Below are 13,213 nucleotides of genomic sequence, written 5' to 3'. Positions count from 1 at the left end.
TCAGTCTGCTACTGATGTTCAACCGTATAAGTTGTTTTTAATTAAAAAATGATAGTTCAATTATATTTATCGTAATTCACAATCATTTATCGTACATCATATTAATTTTATTGTTTTAATCGAAATAATTAAATTTTTTTTTTTTTGTGTTCTAAAGAGAAAAGGTGTAGCGTCTTTTTTTTTTTTTGAATTAAAATTCTTCTCATTGAATAAAAAGAATGAGTTAAAAAGCATTTATGCATTTTTTGTATGTGTGAAATTTGTTTTAATAAGAATAATAATAATAAAAAAAATAAGAGGGAAAATTCATAAAAGGAATATACAAAAATAAATACAAAGTGAAATTTAAAAAAAAAAAATGCAAGAAAATTTTTAAATAAATTTCAAAAGTAAATGCAATTTTTTTTTTTTGATTTTGAATTTTTTTTAAAATATCTTTATTATTAAGTTTTAAATTCTTGTATATTATATGGATGCATGTGCTTTATATGTATATTAATAATTAAATTGTTAATTACATTATTGTAGATTAAAATTAAAGTGAAGAATCGCAGTTGGTTGTTGTTAGAATAAAAAGTATAAAATCAAAATCAAACAAACACAAATACAAAATTTGAAAGCAAACAGCAACGTCATATTCACATAACAAAAAAAAAAAATAAAAAAAAAATATTTTTAACTTTTAAATGTGATCAAAGCAATCTTTTTAAATTTATTTGAGTTTTTTTTTTAATAAAAATTAAAATAATTTGTAATCATTTTGGAATATTGAAAAATATTACATATGTGTACACACCGGTATAATTAAGAATTTCATAAGATATTCAAAGAATTTCTATTTGTTTATAAATTTACATGCAACTGATAAATTCAAAAAATTAGCAATGTAAATTTTCTCGATTTTGATGATTTTGTGAAGTGAAATTTTAAAAATTTAAAATCAAAAGGGGACAACTAAAAAAAGAAGAAGAATTTTTCTATAATTGTTACAAGAGAAGATAATCAAAAATTTAATTGAGAATTAATTGAAAAAAACGAAGCTACTTTTTACATACATATACATATTTATTTTCAATAAACGAAAAATTGGGTAAGTTAGCTGTTAACTATTTTTCAGAAATTTTTTATTAATGAAACAGAAGGGAGTATGTAGTCATTATGCCAGACGCCCTTAATTCAAGCCTATATTCTAAAGCCTTCATTGTTATGAGTGGAATTTTTGTTATTAGGGTAGTGGGCGCTAGATCCTGTAATGTCAAAAATTTTCAACAAGAATTTTGTTGTTATAAAATAGCATTTTACGCATAACTTGTAAAATACATACGCATTTTAAATGTTTGTTTAGGTAATTTAATGATGTTGTAACCTACCTAAATCAAGTACATGCATATGTATATAAATAAAATATAAGTACATTATGTATGTATATAGCAACCAATATGAATTTTATCCAATAAGATTTTTTTTATTTTGGTCAAAAATTATTTTCCAATAAGTAAATTTAAAAAACAGTAAGTACCTAGATAGGTACGTGATTTATTGCCATTGTACTTTTAAAGAATCTAGGTATATTATTATTAGTCTCGTATTATTAACACACATATATACACATGTATATTTAAAAATAAATAACGATTTTAAAACAAATAATTCTGTTTAATTAATAAAATAGTGTATTAATGTTGTTGACACAATATGTTATATAAGCAACATTACCTTATACATGCACAGGTATAGATAGTCAGTATGAGTACTCGTAATGTACCTACTGTTATAAATTTACCAGCTGCATAAATATTTAAATACCTACTTACATTGTAAATTTATAAGTAGTACAAAAATAAAACGTGCATACTTATTTTTTTATATTTTTATAATGACTAAATGCAGTTAAATATACATATACAAATATAATGTATATGTATATAATATGTATAGTTTAAGTAACACATATTATTATGGAATATAACTTTCTTATTTTGAATGAATTTTACACGTTCAATTGAAATTGTATTTTCATACGTCATAAATATTTTTTCATTCATTAAAAATGAAGAATAAAACGGACTAGACAATGGCAATATTTAACTATATGTATGTATGTAAATAAATATAAAAATATACTATACTTATATGTACATAAATATAAGTATAGTATAACAGATGTACATATAAACATTTAGGTAAAGAATTAGGTGAAATATTTTTGAAGTTATGGGTATTTAGATTTTGAACTCTAGAACAAGAGTGTATTATACCAAAAAAAAAAAAATTATTGTAATCAAACAATGTTATCATTTTCAAGTAGAGGTAATCTAATAAAAGTTTATAAGAAATAGAAATTAGGAGGAGAAATAATACAGTGATGGGACTTTAATTGCTTGCCAGTCTAGATCTAAGAGTACCCTTGCCAATAGTAGAATCAAACAACAAAAAAGCTCGTCATTTAAAAGCATAAAATTTAAATCTATTTTCTATATCGTATTCCAATATATTTTTACTAGAATTAATATTTAGACAAATAATTTGGGTTTTCAATGGTCTTGAACTTGGTTTATTTTATTGTAGTTACGAAGTTTACATAAGGAGAACGGTACAGCCTGCATATGTATATGAAAGTAATGTACACATTACTTAAACTACCACGCACAATATTAACCAAAAATATACAATAAGTACCAATATGTGGTTTGCATGCAAAATATAAAAAAAAAAATAAATAAGAAAATATAAAATTTGCCATGTGGTTAATTTTAAATAAAAAGCACGTTTTATAAAACATTTTTTTCGAACAAGGAAAGTTTTAAGTTGTACTACAATACTAATATAGAAAAATTTAGCATTTTGGCAGTCGTCGTTAAATTTTTAATGTTAAAGTTTCACCATTCGAAATTAATGGCTTTAAATGTAAAAATTAAAATTCATAAAATTTTTTGATAAGTAAGATTGTAGACAATTTAAAATCTCAAGTAATTGATAAGTTAGCAATAAAGTTTTTAACAAAAAAACCTAATAAGTTGGCACATATACATATATACATACATATATAAATATGTATTACAGACATGAAAAATGCCAGAAAAGAAAGAATTTCATTAATATTTCAGCCAATTTAGTCATATTTTTTTTTTTGACTCGGACTAGAGATCTAACTAAATTAAGTTAATTATTTATAACTAGGAGTCAATATTTTTATTAATTTAATTTTCAAGAATTTATAATTATGGAAAATTAAATAGGCCAAAAAGGTATTTAAATAAATCGTGCAGCATTTGTGTATGTTTAATATCAAAACAGCTATGTAGAATCAAAGTGGTATATATGTATGTGTGTACGAAGCTATATAAAAGAATTCTAATTTAAGTGATATAAATATACAGATACAATACAGATTTTCGAAAATACATTTTAGGATCAAATACTTAAATAAGTAGTGACATTGTTGTAGATAATTATAGTTTATCTATTAAGTAATTAGTTATATTATAAGTATGTACTTAAACTTATTCAAACAATAAATTAGATAAGTACATAAGAATAAATTTGCATTAATTATAAAAATTTACAATTATAATAAGTGTATATACTGCTCTATCCAATTACATTTGCTCTATTCAATTACTTAATTGATAATGTACTAACGATACATACACATGTAAATGCTCTGGTATGTTTTGATAATTAAGTATACTTGAATTATTTCTCTAATTTTTAACCCTTCCTATAACTGATTTTAATAAAAGAAGTTATAGAAATCTGTTTTTTGCTGATAAAAAAAATCGTGTAGCTGTAAGAAAATTGTGCCTCTACATATTTATGCTTTAATGTTTTGTTTGCTATTGCACAATGCACAAACATTCCAAATACTTTAGGTTGGTTTTGATTATCATTTTTTATTATATTAAAAGTATAAGTACATTGCGATCATACATGTATATATAAACAATTTTTATAAATTTCAATTTTTATAATTTTCATAATTTATATAAATTATTTTAAAAGTAAAATAGTGACAATTAATTTTTGGGAAAGTTTTGAACAGCGATCAGCTGATTTTTATTCGGTTTATAATTTTCATAGCATACTCGTATTTTTGAATATTGACGTAAAGGTTAAGCACCGTCATATAATTTCAGTCTAATATTTAAACAGTCATCAGATTTTATCGTAGATTTTATTTCAGATTTTACAGTACTTATATGTAAATAGTACTCTGCTGTATTAAGTGTAGTGCTCAAGTTAAGTATTTAGTGATTCTCAAAAAAATCTCTTTAATAATAAAATTTGTGAATAATTTTATATTTATATCAACATTAGCTCTAATTTATAGACTTATAGAAAATTCTTATTAGAACGGTATTTTTGTTAAGCAACTAGATTTGGAGTTTAGCCATAAAGGGTTAAAATGCTACAAGAATTGCATTGAAAAGCAAGTTGAATTTCGTTTGAAACTGATAATTTCGCTTAGCATTTTAAATGCAACGCAAAAGAGTGCATTGTTTGCGATGCACCTTTCAAAATATTTTTAACTTTTTTGTTTATCATTTAAGTATTTATTATAGTTTCTCTCCCAACTTATTTTACTTCTTACAATGTGTGTATATGTATGCCATCGTTTTTGTTCATTAAATATACATATATGCAAGTATGTATTTAAACAAACAAAGAACAATGGGAAAATTTTGATCATTGAATTTTTCTTTTACTTATTTTTATTTTTATAATTATATATTTTTAGAATAAAAGAAAATATTGAGTTTGTAAAAATAATTTTCTTGATCTTGTTAATGTTCACTATTCTTATGTGCTTCTTGTGCATATAATTTTTAAATCTTCACAATTCACACTCACATACAATATACATACATAAGCTGCAGAGAGCTTCAGTTTTTGTGCATCAGGCATATTGTAAATTCCATATACTTACATACATTACATATACGAATCTAATATTAAAAGAGATAAGAAATGTGAGCCCAAAAATAACTGCAAATAAAATAATTTTGAAGAAAAAATAACTTGCTGCGTCGTCATTTGGGCTAATGACCCACAGAAATTCGAAAAAAAAAACAAACAAACAAAATAAAGAAAAAACTAAGTAATATTTCAAATATTCCAGACAGGTAAAACGACTTTCAATCAATTAAAGTTCACAGTCAAAGTACAAGCCAATAAAGAAGAGATAATGTGATAATGTGAATAAGGTACACACACCAATGCACAGCTATAATTATTACATTTACTCATACATTCATACATATATCTGAATAGGTCATCTAACTATATAAAAATTGTTTAAGTAGCATCGGATGTTTAGGAAAATAAATCAGGTCATGAAAATCTCAACTTTTGTTTGAAATGTTATTTATGTATGTACAATGTAAATATTTATGTTAAGTGATTAAACGTTTGTCTACAAGATTGAATGAATTTATATTCTCTTTACAGTTCTTTTGTGCCTTGGTCTTCTAAAAAAAAAAATTACTAAGTACAAAAAATGTATGAAGTCAGAAGAATTTTAACTTGTACTTGAATAGTGCTTTTGCCAAGTTAACTAACTTATTTGTAACAATGTGGTACTTATGTTATGTAAAAATAGGTGCCATGTCAAGTTTACAACATTTACTTAATTCGTTTTCAATTTGAATAATATATTTCACAGGCCAATGCAGATCGTCATACATATGTGTATGTCAGAAATGGTTAGAACAAAAATAGAATATACATACACACTTCCCTAGATTTAGTGGATATTTTAAGCCAATATTTTCTATTCAATGTCAAACAATTCACCAATTTGCAAAATGTGTGAATTACAAGTTGTATGTGCGTATATACTTATGTTTTATGTTACGTAATTAAAAAATATATATTTTGATTCAGAATTAAAAATAGGTACGTATACTAAATTCATTCAGTCCTATTACATTTAGTGCTGGTAATAATAATCGAGTTTCATAGTCATTCCAAGTCTTATGACAAAAAGGGAATTTTTTTAAAATATAATAAGTTGTAAAAAATGTAGACAAATTAATTTACTTATTTTAACATACATAAACATTTATATTTGTACTTTTAGCCATATTATTATACTTACCTACATTTAATTTTAACCTTCAAATTTTATTTTTTCATCTTTAATTAATTTAATATGATTTTAAACTTTTAAAACTAGGTTATGTTGCATATTAGTGTCTCAAATTAGAAATGTAAGTTATTTGTTACAAAATTTAAGTATATAAAAACTGGCATATAATTAAAATATCACTAAAGAGTCATTTGTAATGCTATTAAAGATTTTAAATACAAATTTAAAAATTACCCTTTTAAGATTTTGTTAAAGAAAATAATAAAACAAATGTTTAATGCAATATCTTTGGTTTTTATCAAATATATAAATCTGTCGCAATAAGGCAAAACTATACATATGTAAGTCAAATTATCACAAAAATGAAATATTACGATATTTAAATTTTCTATATTCAAGTCTAAAATTCAGTAAAATTTGACTTTAGCAATTATTGTATAATATGATTGAGCCGAACCTAGATTTAACTTAGTGTTTTTAAATTTTTGTTAAAAATGACTTTTAGCTTTGATATTTAAATTTTATTTACTCGAACCTGATTTGGGAATTAAGGTACTATTTTGACTTATATAAGTAGTTCTATCTAATTGCCATATAGAAACAATTCAAGAACATATCAAATGAAGACCATTTTTATTTAAATATTATTAATAAATTGTTTAAAGCAAAGAATAGAAATTAAATTATATACAGTTATTCTAATTAACTGATTTCTTTTCGCAAATTTGCAAACTTTTCAAAAAGCTCCCCTGTATCCAGCATTCATTTACGGTATTAGTTTATGATTTAGTGCGAGTACATTCTTATACTTTCTTATAATTTAACCTCAGTATCTTATTTAAAATAAATATTGAACTGTCACGAACTAGTATTTATCGAAAACTAAAATCATTAATCTGTTATACTTACTTTAATCTGTTATATAATTGCTACAAATATTGTTATAAAAAATTAAATTGTTTTTATTAAAATACAAGATTTTTATCGGTTTCATTTCAACAAATATAAGCAATAGTGTTTGCAATTCTTTGTCACGAATTTAAACAATTTGTGTTTTGTAATTCGGGGTCACGTATTTTTAGTTTAACACTCTTAAATCATATTTTTTTTTTTCAATTTTTAAATGAAAATGTAAAATTAATGTTTAATGTTGTTAAATCGATTTTTATGATAATTTTTTTTAAGCATGCTAGAAAATCTAAAAAATTTTATAATCAATGATTCTAATATGATTGTGTTTAGACGAATCGAAATTAATTAAATTCTTAATAAAATTATAGCAAATTCAATAATTTTAATTGATGTTGCGTTTTGCTTTTGAAAATAGCCGCACATAAAATCAAAAATTAAATTAGTATGCCTACAATAAGTATGAAGCTATTTTCAAAGAGTTTTTAATTATTATAATATTAGGGCTTTTATTCTGCATCCTCTTTTATATTCATCGTTTTAAAAGAAAGTGAATAAGTAAGCGTCATACTGGTCATACGCATAATTGTATAATTAATAGCAAAAATTAATTATTCGATAACTTGCAAGAAAAAATTCAAGTTAATTAGTAAGTGACAATCTAGGATTAGTAAGGGAATATTAAAAAGAGAGAATATATATATATACAAATAAAGTTGGGTCAAACCAATGGTTTGTATTGTAGCACTTTTCCCTTGAACAAGTGAAAATTCTGTCTATGTATACCAATCACACTATTAAAATTATTTTCATTCATACACAAAACTATTTCTAGGATTGCATATATTTAGGATAACGCATATATGCAGTCTTTGAAATAAAGCAAAAATTAATATAAAAAGGGGTTAACATAATGCTCGATTTTAAGGGTTAATTGTGTGAGTTAAGAAAAATAAGTAATTATATTTTTTAATTTCATGGAATTTACCGTTAGCTTTTTGCGTTTATAAAAATTTGGAAGAGCTTGCGGTTTCGGAAATATAAGGTGTCAAAAATTCAAATTTTACGAATTTCAAGAGGTGATAACTTGAGAAGGGGTGGAGATGGAAAAAAATTTTCTTCTAACAAAATAAACTATTTGGTAATGTCTAAAAGCTCCTAAAATTTCAAGCTTCTACAGTCTGGGGTCTAGAAGAAAAACGACATCAAAAATTTGGAAAAAAAGGACTTTAGATAACGGTAAATTTGAACGGCCATTTTGTTTTTCTAAAGTTTAACTATAGTATAGCGCGCAAGGGGAAGCAAGCCACTGTGTTTCTGCGTTTGCAAAATTTCAAAAATTCTTATGGTTTCATTGCAACAAATATTTAAAAAAGGCCATTTCTAGGGTTTTGGAGGGGTATAACTTCTAGAGGGGGGGAGATAGGTAAAAATTTTGTTCTACGAAAATAAGTTTCTAGTGAAGATCTATGTACATATTAAATTTCAGCTTTCTATCTTCAAAGGTGTAGAAGTTTTGTAAACAAAAAAAGTGTCCACGGACGGACGGACGGACGGACAGAGTGAAACTAATAAGCACTTTTTTCAAAAATTTTTTTGGAAAAGTGCTAAAAAATAAGGTTTTAAAAGAAATTTGAATTTGTTCAAGTTCTGCCTGTTACATTTCATTATTACTTGCTTAAATTTAAAATTTCTTCAATAAATTTTAAAAACTTAATTTAAATAAAGTTGGGTCAAACCAATGGTTTGTATTGTAGCACTTTTCCCTTCAACAAGTGAAAATTCTGCTTTTTAATACAGTCTATGTATACCTGTCACACTATTAAAATTATTTTCATTCAATTACAAAACTATTCCAAGGATTGCATATATTTAGGATGATGCATATATGCAGTCTTTGAAATAAAGCAAAAATTAATATAAAAAGGGGTTAACATAATGCTCGATTTTAAGGGTTAATTGTGTGAGTTAAGGAAAATAATTATATTTTTTAATTTCATGGAATTTTCCGTTAGCTTTTTGCGTTTATAGAAATTTGAAAAAACGTGCGATTTCGGAAATATAAGGTGTCAAAAATTCAAATTTTACAAATTTCAAGGGGCGATAACTTGAGAGGGGGTGGAGATGGAAAAAAATTTTCTTTTAACGAAATGAACTATTTGTTAATGTCTAAAAGTTCCCAAAATTTCAAGCTTCTACAAGCTGGGGTCTAGAAGAAAAACGACATCAAAAATTTGGAAAAAAAGGACTTTAGATAACGGTAAATTTGAACGGCCATTTTGTTTTTATAAAGTTTAGCTGTAGTATACCGCGCTAGGGAAAGCAAGTCGCTGCCTTTCTGCGTTTGCAAAATTTCAAAAATGCTTATGGTTTCATTGCAACAAATAGTTAAAAAAGGCCATTTTTAAGGTTTTGGGGGGGTATAACTTCTAGAGGGGGGGAGATAGGTAAAAATTTTGTTCTACGGAAGTAGGTTTCTAGTAAAGATCTATGTACATATAAAATTTCAGCTTTCTATCTTCAAGGGTGTAGAAGTTTTGTAAACAAAAAAAGTGTCCACGGACGGACGGACGGACGGACGGACGGACGGACGGACGGACGGACAGAGTGAAACTAATAAGCACTTTTTTCAAAAAATTTTTTGGAAAAGTGCTAAAAAGTAAAGAAAATTCATTCACTAATATTCAAAATGCCTGACGTAATATTGAAAATTTTCTTTTTTTTTATGTTAAGTAATAAAAAACAGCAAAGAAATTAAATAAAAACTCATAAAAAAAAAAAAAACAAAATTGCGTAAAAACAAAAGCTTTCCAAAAGAATTTTTAATGTCGTCGACATAGTCCTTCAAACAATACAATCACGTTACAATATTTTAGTTGAAAAAAACCACGTGTACCGAAAATTTAAAAAAATTTTTTTTTTTTTTAATTTGAAATCATCTGGTTCCAAAATGATTTACTATATTAACTTTTTATTAAAAATTGAGAAAAACAAGACAAAAACCTACATAAAAAAAAATTAAAATTTTTAAAATTAAATTTAAAAAATAAATAAATTCAAAAATAGAAAATAACATTGTATTAAAAACATTATAAAATTTGTGCCAAATTTAAATAAAAAAAAAAATATTTTTATTTTTTAAAAAATTATGCGATTTTTTCTTAAATAAAAAAAATACAAACAATACGTTACAAACACACAATAAATAGGTGTGTGTGCTTGTGTAAATGTATATGTATAACAGATGTTTGTTTCTAATCGGAATATAAAAAAAAAAAACGTGTTCGTTACCTATTATGTAATCAGAATTTTAATTATTAATAAACAGTATTGCCAATGTATTTTTGCTTTATTCCAAAAACAGTTGTTCGTAGCACAAATAATACATATGATATGATTTTACGATAATGAGTAAGTATATATAATTATGAATATACATAAATGTGTAAGATATAAGTAAACTGCATATATAGAAATAGGTTTCGTAAATAATATAGTGGCATGCAAGTTAATAGCAGGCAAATTATAGGAGGCAGACAAATAAAATTGCAATATCAGGCCAAGCTTTTCTCAATGTAATTTTTTGTGAAAGAAATATGTAAAATTTCATAGTATGTATGTTTTGCATTACCTTGTTGTTCCACTCTACCACCTTGTTGTTGTACACTGACAATTCTATTTGATTTCTCTTTGAAATTGATTGAACTATTTAAATATTCTACTGTTCTGGATTTTCTACTGTACTGTTAAATGGATTTTGTAATATAGATATCATAGTTACTTATATTTATTTTAAATTAAATACTTTCTTTTTACAAAATAAAAAATATCAAGGTATAAAACAATAATAGGATATTAGCTAAATTGTAATAATATTAATTTTTCTCTAAGATAAAGGTGATAAATTTATTTCAGATTAAAAAAGACGTCATTGTATACAAAATATTTGCTATTTTTAAACAATGTTATTTATACGCTATACAACTAAGTTGTAGATATAATGCTATTTATTCTTATACTGCAATAAAAAAATAGTTAACATTAGAGCAACCAACAATTTCTTATTGTAGGGACACTTTACTAGTTTTACACTAGTTATTTCAAAATTTATTATATCGGTTCAATATGTAGGACTTAAGAGTAAATTGTAAATTTTTAAAATTAATTTGAAGAAAGTCTCCTAAACAAAGTTTATTTGTTTCATTTTGATTATGATTCAGTTTACACTGTTAAAATTGAAAAGATAGCATTAAAATAATTATACTCACGATAATAAGAAGTTTTGAAATTTCTAATGTCATAATCTATACGTCATATTCCTTCCAAATTTGAATAATTTTTTAAACACATAATTTAAAATCAGTAGTTACACAGTTACAATTCTTTTGTAAATTTAATTGTGAATATTTTTCCTTATTTTTATAAAAAAATATTAAAATGACGAAAACTTAAGTAAGTATTTAGAATACACTATTTATAGAGTGTAATAAACTTATTGTAAATTAAGGTTAAAAAATAACAATACATGACTTAGTAAACGTATTTACAAAGTAGAACAGAAAATTCACAATAAACTTGTGTATAGCTTATATATATACGTGTATACTCAAAGGTTTCATTGAATAAATAAATGTAATTTAAAGTTCAAATGTATATATAAAACTAGTTAGTCGAAATAAAAAATGAGTAATTATTTACGTGGATTCTATGCATGTAATTGCCTAGATAAATTACCTATTATTTTTTCAGTAAATATTATTGTTTGTTTTATTTAACGAATCCGATGATTAAGAATTTCTAAAAAAAATTTACACTATTTTGTGAATTATTACACGTTTTTTTTTTTTTTATAATTTTATTTGACTATGAACTTGTATATTTAGTTTCATTTAAGTAAGAAGCTACATGTATAAAAATTATTGTTTGTACCTGCGCATACATTCAATTATTTTAAATTCCATTCATTCCATTCATTTATTTTAGAAAATTGAATAAATAAAGGTATATGAGTGTTATATTCACATAAAAATTTAAGCATATACACATGTATGTACCAATATTTACAGTATTGACTAAGAAATTTAGCACTCGATAATTAAGTATACTTACTTACTTAATTTAATAAGAATTTGAAAAATTATTTGGAATTTGATTTTAATACTTAATTAAATAAAATTCCTTATGAAATAATTTATTATTCTAATTTTAAATTTTTCAATGAGCAATAATTTAATTGTAAATGACAATTTGCTATTTGAATGTCATTCATAAATTGCGTTATACTCGTAATTTAAAATATTTTTAGTCTGCAATTAATTAGAAATTCAATTTGTAAAAAAATTTATTTAGAATTTATGATTCTTATGATTTGCAAATAATAAATGTGATTGAGAAGTCTCTTTAAATGAGAAATATTTCTAATCGATTTTTAATGCCTGCCATTAGATAAAATACTTTGCTATTAGATTAAGCAGAAAAGTCAAAAATATCAATCGTTTAGCATTTTTCGCATCAAATTTTCTTATTATATTATAAGAGTCAAGTAAAATATTAGCCATGCAATATCGAAAAACCTTGGTAACACCATTAATGTAGGTAATTCAAATAAATATGTATATAATATTAATGTTATGAATTTGACTTGCCTTACGTATACGTGGGCATGTATACATGATGTACACAATGACACAAACACAATTTATTAACGTGACATAATTTTAACCGGCTTTATTATCAGATTGTGTTGAACAAATAAAAAATTTTGTTAAAGAAAAAACAAAAAATTCTTAAAAATCAAAATGTTTGTTTTTAATTTAAAAAAATATTATGGAAAAGTTTTTTATTAGCAATTCTTATTTGGAAAGTTCAGTTTTGTAGACTTTGATTACGTTTGATTTTGAGTGTATATGTGTATATGTACTCTAAGTGTATACTTTAAATAAGTATATGTGGCGGTTATCGTCTAAGTATATTCCGACAATTTTATTGTTTAGCAATAATTTTGAACTAGATTTCAATTTGAAAAAAAAAAATTCAATGGAAAGAAAAGATAAAAGTACGAAATTTTTTAACCTTTGAAATGTCTACAATTCTACAGAGTTTTCAATTCAACAAACCAAAAATAAATTTAAAAAAATTAAGTATAAAAGAATAACAAAAAATGGAAGCCTAAAAATAGAATTTTAAAGAAAAAACAAAATTAAAATTAAAATTTTT

General features: G+C 23.9%; 1 long non-coding RNA gene across 1 annotated transcript in view; it reads left to right on the top strand.

The window, feature by feature from the left end:
- The first annotated feature begins 667 nt into the window (after positions 1 to 667).
- The window catches only part of LOC129609218 (uncharacterized), a 41,247-nt gene continuing 28,701 nt past the window's right edge, over positions 668 to 13,213 (top strand). Inside the window, exon 1 of the long non-coding RNA XR_008696938.1 lies at positions 668 to 1,090. This is a non-coding gene — a long non-coding RNA (uncharacterized LOC129609218). The remainder of the gene's footprint in view (positions 1,091 to 13,213) is intronic.

Source organism: Condylostylus longicornis, unplaced genomic scaffold, assembly GCF_029603195.1.
Source record: "Condylostylus longicornis isolate FDR11 unplaced genomic scaffold, ASM2960319v2 ptg000038l, whole genome shotgun sequence".
NCBI classification, from domain to species: Eukaryota; Metazoa; Arthropoda; class Insecta; order Diptera; family Dolichopodidae; genus Condylostylus; species Condylostylus longicornis.
The sequence above is the reverse complement of the archived record's forward strand: the minus strand, read 5'-3'. Positions and strand labels throughout refer to the sequence as shown.